Consider the following 9,665-nt stretch of genomic DNA (forward strand, 5'->3'; position numbering starts at 1 on the left):
TTGCAACAGTATGATTGAAGCTTTGTCTTGTGTGTGTGTGTTGCACATACAGTGTACAAAACAGGTGAAGCTTTGATTGTACCATCACTGCCACCATCTTAACTTGTTTGACTCCTTGGTGTTGTTTAATGTTGATATTACAGCTTACATTGAGTGGACTGTTGTCTGTTAAAAAGACACCTAAAGCAATCTCAGTTCTGGCCACCCTGATAAGTCTGACTTTGAAGTGGCCAAAAGCAGTATGTTTAAAAAATAGAAGGGGTGGGGAAAATCTGGGGCAGGACAGAACAGCTACACAGTGATACTGGGAGGTTGAGAATTGTAACACAGAAGCACCAAGAAAGCTATTCCTGTACACTGCACCAAAAACAAGATGCTTCATTGAAAGATGACAACATTGTTTGGCCTTTCATTCATTCTTCAGTATCTGTCAACTGTTCATGTTAGGATTATTGAGATCAAATGAGAAACTTTAGGTTAGGTTTTCCTTCTGATACAGTTTCAGAAACTCTGTCTCATACTACAGCAGCTTTCTCTACTACCCATCTTTCCCATGAGTTGGACTTCAGTACCCATAATCTCCCAACTCAGTTTGATGTACTCCTGGGTATATGCACATGGACACACATTGCCTAACAATGTATGGTGCTCTTGAGAGGTCAGACTTATGAGAGAGACGTATACTACACATGGCTGTCATAGCATTTATTTCGAATTCACTCTCCAAAGAGTTCAAAGAGTTCATTTGAGTCACTGTCCTGTGATTGATCTGCAGTTTTCAATTAACACCTGGAAGAGGGGCTGCTTAGACAAGCGTCAGCGTGATGTCTCTGCTCTTAACTATTTTATCGAGATTTGTCATTGCTCTTCTCCCAAGGATTAAACATCTTCTCATTTCCTGACTGCAGTCAGCATCTGCAGTAATCTTTGCACCTAGAAATACAAAGTCTTTCACTGCCTCTACGTTTTCTCCCTCTATTTGCCAGTTATCAATCAAGCTGGTTGCCATAATCTTGGTTTTTTTTTGAGGTTTAGCTGCAAGCCAGCTTTTGCACTTTCTTCTTTCACCTTCATCATGAGGCTCCTCAGTTCCTCTTCGCTTTCAGCCATCAAAGTGCTATCATCTGCATATCTGAGATCGTTAATGTTTCTTCCAGCAATTTTAACCCTAGCCTTGGATTCCTCAAGCCCAGCACGTCACATGATGTGTTCTGCGTACAAGTTGAATAGGTAGGGTGAGAGTATACAGCCCTGCCGTACTCCTTTCTCAATCTTAAACCAGTCCGTTGTTCCGTGGTCTGTTCTTACTGTTGCTACTTGGTCGTTATACAGATTCTTCAGGAGGCAGACAAGATGACTTGGTATCCCCATACCACTAAGAACTTGCCACAGTTTGTTATGGTCCACACAGTCAAAGGCTTTAGAATAGTCAATAAAACAGAAATAGATGTTTTTCTGAAACTCCCTGGCTTTTTCCATGATCCAGCGGATATTGGCAATTTGGTCCCTAGTTCCTCTGCCTTTTCTAAACCCAGCTTGTACATCTGGCAATTCTCGCTCCATGAATTGCTGAAGTCTACCTTGCAGGATCTTGAGCATTACCTTACTGGCATGTGAAATGAGTGCCACTGTGCGATAGTTTGAACATTCTTTAGTGTTCCCCTTTTTTGGTATGGAGATATAAGTTGATTTTTTCCAATCTGATGGCCATTCTTGTGTTTTCCAAATTTGCTGGCATATAGCATGCATTACCTTGACAGCATCATCCTGCAAGATTTTGAACAGTTCAGCTGGGATGCCGTCATCTCCTGCTGCCTTGTTATTAGCAATGCTTCTGCTAGACACTAAATCCTCTAATATGTAACCTCCGTTTGCTGATGCCTAAACTAAGCGACTCTGGGGATGGAGGGGGAAAGAGAGATTGCAGGGCTGTAAAACTTGCCCAATGAAAGCAACCCCTTTGTGCAGTGTTTCTCAACCTTGGCAACTTTAAGATATGGGGACTTCAATTCCCAGACTTCCCCAGCCAGCAATTCTGAGAGTTGAAGTCTGCACATCTTAAAATTGCCAAGGTTGAGAAACACTGCCTTTGTGAGTCAAATTCCGGGACCGTCCTTGCCAATTGGGCCCACCTGTCAGATTAAGGATGGACCCCCGGTGCTGTGAGTATATTCTTGAAAGTTTGTTGCTGTCATGGTGTCTCCCTTGGCGTTCTCATTCTTTGCTATCCATCCTGCAAATCCTAAATTAAGCATCGGTGCACAAATTAGCAGCAATAGTCACAGATGCCAAGAGCAATAGTGTCTTTCCTAATATGAACCAGTGAGCTGGTTTTATACACTAAGCCATATTGTGCTTTGGCATATGACGACAAAACCCAGACACTGAATTAGATTGTAGTTAAGGAAGACTGCATTAACTATTGTCCATGACCATCGGTACAGTAACATAAGAGTCTATGCGCTAACTACTGATGCAATCCTAGAAGACACTGCAACATGGCAAATGGCAGGGTGAAAAGAAATCACGATTGTATAGCTCTCTTTAATACTGGTGGTTAAAGCATAATGGGTTAGTTTATTTCAAAAGATGCTTGCCTTCTATAGATTATAAAATATTGTATGATTAGGGTGTTCCAGCATGATTACCCACTTCCTTGTATATTTGGAGTAGAAAAATGGGATTTATTTATTGAAATCTGTCCAGCATGATGACAAAAACCAAACTCTCCCTTTGGGAGATGCAGATTGTAACTTCAACCCTGTTCCTGCCCCCACCTTGAAACTTTTCATTAATTTCCATCTTCAGCATTTAAATTTAATTTAGAATGTAGTTGTTCCATAAAAGTTAAAGATTAAAAGATTATGTTTAATATTAGCCTTTTTGTCATAAAGTCTCTTCAGCATGATGCATGCTGTGTTGGAGTAAATCCACTCATACTTGCTCAACAACATCAGTAATATTTTGTAAGTTTTTTAAACATAATTATTAATTTTTTTTTAAAGTGCTTTGGGCCTAGAGGAAGAAACTCATTACCACCATGTCAGATTGCCTCTTTGTTAATATGGTTTAGAAAGAAATGTTGAATGATTTTGCTGGTTTGCTTCAACTCACCTTCCTTAAGTTGAATCTTGTCTTACTGGACTGTTGAAGGAGTGTGGATGCACTCTGTTCATGCTCTTGAGTACTGCATGAGGCCATGGGGCCTTTTGCCACAAAAGCATGTCAGACTTTTCAGTTTGATGTTTTTGCTGCAATTTTTCTATCTTTTTAGCACTTAAGGGGTAAAAAGAAGAGTTATTTTGCTGAGCAAGATGTGTGGGACTCATGAATCTTGTCAGGGCAGCCTCGCCTCGAATAAAACACGGATTCACTTAGAGGGTCTAAGGATTTCCGGCTTTATTGAAACGGAATGCGTGCAGAGAAAGACGGGAATCCTTATGTGGTGACAGGGTGCCCTGTTTATACTTTGCTGGCGGACGACGTGCTTCTCCACCCTCGGGCCAGGACCAGATGGGTGCTTGAGACCTCGATGTGTCAGCTGATGGGCGATCCTGGCTATCTCCTTTGTCTCCCTGTCTTCGTCCAGACTGGGTGTGTCCTCTGAAGGTGTTTCCCCAATCTTCTGATATGCGTTAATTACTGCCTGATGGGTGCTCCCATTATGTTGGGCATTACTCTGTGGATATGCGTGCCTGAGGGAGGTGTGAACGCATCCCCGGGGGACATGGGAAGGCATTCCCCTTGCCTTTTGATGGGTGCTAAGCTTGGTCTGAAGGGCTTATCTATCGTGTTGGGGGTTCCCTTCTGGATTATGGGTGCTTGAGTGATTTAGGGATTATGCTTATCCCTTCCTCTTACCTAATGTGCATGTTCCCCATTGTGATGCACATATGCCTTGCAACGGGGAACATGACAAATCTTCTGTTCTGTATGCTACTGAGTACTGACGCTGCGAATGCGGTTATACTGTATACACTGTGAATGTAGTTATATACGGTTATATAAATGTAGATTTATACAGTCTGGCAGACAGAGAGGGATTTTTTGTATGTTTCCCAGGATAGGGCCTCTCTCCTAAGTAACTTTTGCTTGTTTGCTTGCTCTGTTTCTACCAGGTAGAAATGCAAATCTTGTTTATTTGCTTCTGGTATGGGGTGTATGTGTGGGTGGGAGTAAATCTGCCACTGAACTTTTAAGTAGTCCATGTTCCTGACCTCCTGCTAGATTAGATTCCAGCGCAGATTATGTATATTTAAAAGAGGTTATTTCATATTTTCTGCTAGGATATTCTCGTGGCCTGGAGGAGGTAATTAACTGAAAGGATTGTGCCTTGGTGAGAGATACCGAACCTGCCAATCTCTCCTCATTTTCGTTTTAATTAGAACACTTCTGCCCCGGGGCAAACACTTGCTCTAAGTGGCCGAAACATCCAAAGCTGTTTTGGGTTTTGTTTCTAGCAAACCCAGCACATACAAATCATTCTGGGTTCTGTTTCTGTTGAAATGTGGCCAGCCAGGAATGGGTGACAGAACTTCTGGAATGTAATGTTCCCTTTTGTAATAAAAACATAATGCACTTTCTGTCTTATGCACACATACTTGAAAACATGATGCAATGGGAAGAAGGAATAACCCTGAAGAACAGGAGGAAGAGCTTCAGCCAAGGCAATGGTCAGAAAAGAGAAATCTGAGTCCGGGGCAGAAATGTAATTTGAGAAAGCATCTCAGACATGACCCTACCTAGTTCTCATGAAGATAAAGGGAGGGAGCGGGGAAGAGCGCATTCAGACTTGCGAGACTTTGCTACTGTAACCTTATAATAGAAGTAGTATTCGCATTCATAACTCTGGCTTCCTATTCCGATCTACCTTGAAGGGCTGGTACATATTTGATGTGTGACTGCACATTCTTTGTGGGGGAACGTTGAGGACAATGTTGATCACATCCTGTTTTTTAAATGCTAGTATTGATCAGCTCCTTGGGAGAAGAGCAATGACAAATCTCGATAAAATAGTTAAGAGCAGAGACATCACACTGACAACAAAGGTCCGCATAGTTAAAGCAATGGTGTTCCCCGTAGTAACATATGGCTGCGAGAGCTGGACCATAAGGAAGGCTGAGAGAAGGAAGATAGATGCTTTTGAACTGTGGTGTTGGAGGAAAATTCTGAGAGTGCCTTGGACTGCCAGAAGATCAAACCAGTCCATCCTCCAAGAAATAAAGCCAGACTGCTCACTTGAGGGAATGATATTAAAGGCCAAACTGAAATACTTTGGCCACACAATGAGAAGACAGGACACCCTGGAGAAGATGCTGATGCTAGGAAGAGTGGAGGGCAAAAGGAAGAGGGGCCAACCAAGGGCAAGGTGGATGGATGATATTCTAGAGGTGACGGACTCGTCCCTGGGGGAGCTGGGGGTGTTGACGACCGACAGGAAGCTCTGGCGTGGGCTGGTCCATGAAGTCACGAAGAGTTGGAAGCGACTGAATGAATAAACAACAAAATTGATCAGCTGGAGAGAGATCTGGTTGGCTTCTGATATTCCCCATCTGCTCCCAGGACTTCAGAGTCAAAGAGGAATAAAAGATTAAATGTCAGCTTTAAACTGGTTTGTGAGCAATCAGGGGAAGTAAAGTAAAAATGGAGCCACCTGGAAACATCTTGAGAAATACCAGCAATAGTTAAGCTTAGAATCCAGGAGCCACCTCTGAATAGATGGGGAAATTGCAGCCTGTATATGAAGTCCTTTTTGAGGACCACTGAGTCATCCAGGTTGGACAATGATGGCAAGAGATCACACCCAAGCATGCAAACTGAGTATCATAGGGCTTGTTAATTGCAGAGTGTTCCCTAGCAACCAGGTTGAAAGGCCAAGTCTGCTATTTATTGTAGGTCTAGAAATGTCTCTTGTAAGGAAATTGCTCCGCCCTGTTCTATATGTGGCCCTGGTTGCCTGTTTGCGAAACAAGACACCAGGTTCCTCAGTGCCAGTTTGTTTCATTGAAGGCCTTTAGACTTACTCAACTGGGCTTGCAGTTTATCTATCTCACACAACTGTGTCTGCAAAGCCCTTCCAAACCCCCAGAACACTGGTAACACCTGACCTGTGGGATTGTGAATTTTGTCACAGACAGCTGGTTGCAACTGTTCCTCTGCCTTCTCCTAGCAAGCACTGTCATGTTAGAAGTATTTTTCAGGGAACTGGTTCCTGATTAGTAGACCCATGACTTTAAATCCTCATTGCTGGCCATATGTTCAGTGGCTTCTGCTTATCTACTAGATGCATTTAATGTGACAGACTTCCATAGGAGAGGAAGGCAAATGATGGAACACAGATCTTGACATCATGATGCAAACTCTGTGACTGAAGCCCTTGTGTCAGACACAAAGGCAAGGATATAAGGGTGGAATTTGCTTTATGATGTCACCACACGTGTCATCTTTCCATCGTGGCAAGCTGCAACTATGTGGACTTCCACATACATGCACTTGCAGACACACTCAAATGCTTTCAAAGAAGTGGATCCCCCTCTGTGCTGTATGGAAGCTCAGTGTACTTACCAAAGTTTCATATGGGAGTCCTAAGCAGCAAGAGGCCACTGATAATTTTATGAACTTATTTATACTATAAGTTGCCAAAGTGAAATGACACCTTCGTGGGAATTTTTCTGCCTTTTTCATTGTCCCAGATATCTTTAATAAGCCTGTCAACATGATAACAGACTCTTTGTCACCCTTTTAATAATGTGTGTTGGGAATGTGTTAGGAGAAATTGCATGCTGGTTGGTTTGGCAACAGGTTAATCTGTTGTTGCCATCCTGTTAATCTCCTTGTTATGATTATCTTACCTGCTTGCTCCATAAAACCTCTAATATTCAGTAGTGCATATTTAGGCAGGATAGTAAGTGTTAGGGCTCAAAGAACACTTAAAAAAAATTACACCCTATCTTGCATGTCCTGGTAGTGAGACATACACGGTAGATCTGGATTAGAACGAAGTGAGACCAGGGGTTCAAGAAATCTAGAATGGCAGCCATCCAGCAAAAACATATCAAAATTCCTGTGTTTATGTGGAATGAGATGTAGCGATCTGGGTTCAGAGCCACAACTGGGGGTGGGGGGGAAGTGGGGCATGTGCCCCGGGTGCCACGCTGGGGCGATGCCAAAATGCCAAAATAGTACTTGTATACTGAATGTTTTATTAATTTAATGTATAATAGAATAATAAAACTTGCTAACACCTCCCTACCAACTCACGGGTTGGGGGGCGGAATCCATGTTTGCCCTAGGTGACACAGACCCAAGTTGCAGGCCTGTCTGGGTTATACAACAGTACTGCTGCTGCCAGAGTTCAGGTGGGATGAATTATTCTGAATCCAGCTCAGAAACATGGGTAGAAGGGCTAAAGATAGATTTCTGGGTGTTGTTACTGCTATTCATCTTGTGTTCCTTGTATAAGGTGTTCTGTATTAGTCTTCCAGATCCCCAGCCTACTTTCTGCTCAGTTAACCCTAGAAGCAAGATCCAGATGGCAGCTCCAGCTGGCACTGATCTTTAATAATTAATGTTCTGTTTTTAACATTTATACACTTTCAGGCTTCCATCAGCACTCATCAGCTTTTTTAGTTTGTCTGCCTGTTGGAGAAAAGGGACAGAAGAATTGCTCAGAATCTGTTTGCTTCTGTCTTCTCTGAAGAGTCCCATGTATTTAAGGATGTTCTGTGTTTTTTTAAACGATATATAAGCCATTGCATGTTTCTCTGCTTCAGTAATCCTAGGTGTAGCTTGAACATTAGGGCCTTTCCCCCTTTGAATCTAACCACATTACAGGCATGTTCTCACTACCCTTTTGGTCTGCTGCATTCTCATGGCATCACCATCTTGTCTGAGCCCTAGAATAAGTCACATTTAAGTCATCCTTCTATCTGTATTGATGTAGAAGCAATGTCTCCCCCCCCCACCTTATTATCAGGGCAGCCTCAAGGCATATAACATTCGTTAGGCTTTGTCACCTTGGAGAGAAGTCCTTGCAGTGACTGCAAGGACTGGGAACAGAGGCAATAGGAGGATAGGAGCTGACAGTGGGACAGCATGTTTACCCTGGTATAGTTTTCTGATTCAAGAATGGGTAGAAAGGCCCTTAGATAACCCTTCCAAGAGTTTGATCTAGCAACATTATTTCCTGCTACACTCAGTATATAAAAGTGTGACAAATTGCGAAGAGTGTGCCTTGCTTGTTGGATAACTCTGATATGACTTTTAAAAAAACATTTTAGTTGATCCTAAAAAGAAATACTGCCCAACCAGGGGTTTAGGATTCTTGTCTTAAGAGCTAACATATCTGAGTTTATTTTTCCTTTTCCCAAGAGTGTCATTTCAGAACTCTGCTGTCATGCTCTGTTCTGTTCCATGAATATTGCTTTTTTCTTCTTCCTTTCCCCACCAGCAATGAGAAAAGTGTTCTTATACTAAATTCCTTCAGCTTTAGCTTGTTGAGCTTTCTTTAGCTTGACTCACAAAAACATTTTTTTTAAAAAAGGGAAAGATTCTGAGTTGAGCTCAGATTTTGATCACTTCACATCTACGTACCACCTAGTAGTTTAGCGTTGTCTTTTTCCAAAGATGTCTTTTCTACTTCCCAGTCTAACTTACAGTCCTCAATTTTTTTCTGGTCTCTTATCTAAGTACCAAGCATATGCAGTAATAAATAAAGCTACTACAGCCACATGGTTCAGTTTATTCAGGCTTAACCAGGGCTGGCTTGGTGCTGCCATCTGCTGTAATCACAAAGCTGCAATCCATATCCATTTTTAGCAAGGGCATCAATTAGGACTCTGATAGCAACTTTTCAGACTAACACATTTTATTAAAAGACATAAGCTTCTGTGAGGTACAGCTCGCTTGTCAGTTACACAGAATAGCGAAACTCATGTAGGATTTGATGTATTACAACTGTTAATTGGTAAAGTACTTGTAATCTGTCTCACATGCCCAGTAACTTGCATCTGTAAATAACAAACCTGTTTTCCTCTCCCTTTCCAACTTATCCCAATTTAAGTCTGACATCAGTCAAGGTGCACTATGCATCTGGTGAAGTGAGCTGTAGCTCTCAAAAGTTTATGCCTTTTAATAAAATTTGCTAGTCTAAAAAGGTGCTACGAGATATTCTGATTTTTTTTGGCTACCATGGACTAATACGGCAGTCCTCCTACATTGTCCATAATGAATTAGGATATAGTGTTTGACAGTTATAAAAAAAAATGACATTAACTTTTTCAAAAGAGAAATAAGTGTAATTAGAATTAAGGTTTTCTTCAGACCTAACAGGTTTACTAAGACCTTGTCTTACAAACTTGTCTTTCTTTGATGGCCTTTAAAAATTGCAATTCAATAGATTTAAATCCTGATGAACGTTCCCTCTCCCATTTTTTAAGCTGTGCATATTTGGTAGAATTATACATGGCACGTGCAAGGATGAGAAGCAGGGGAGCTGTTCAAAGGCAGAATCCTGAAGAAATGGAAGTAATTGGGAATTAGAAGGAGACTCCAAGGAGGCATTTTCTTTAAAATCTCCCTCTTTCTTCTGCTTGATTGATTTTGAATTCAATTTCATTGGTACACTGAGGACTGCAGCCAGGCAATTAATCTCAACTAGAGTCAGG

The sequence above is a fragment of the Candoia aspera genome, chromosome 4 (genome assembly GCF_035149785.1).
Source record: "Candoia aspera isolate rCanAsp1 chromosome 4, rCanAsp1.hap2, whole genome shotgun sequence".
Lineage (NCBI taxonomy): Eukaryota > Metazoa > Chordata > Lepidosauria > Squamata > Boidae > Candoia > Candoia aspera.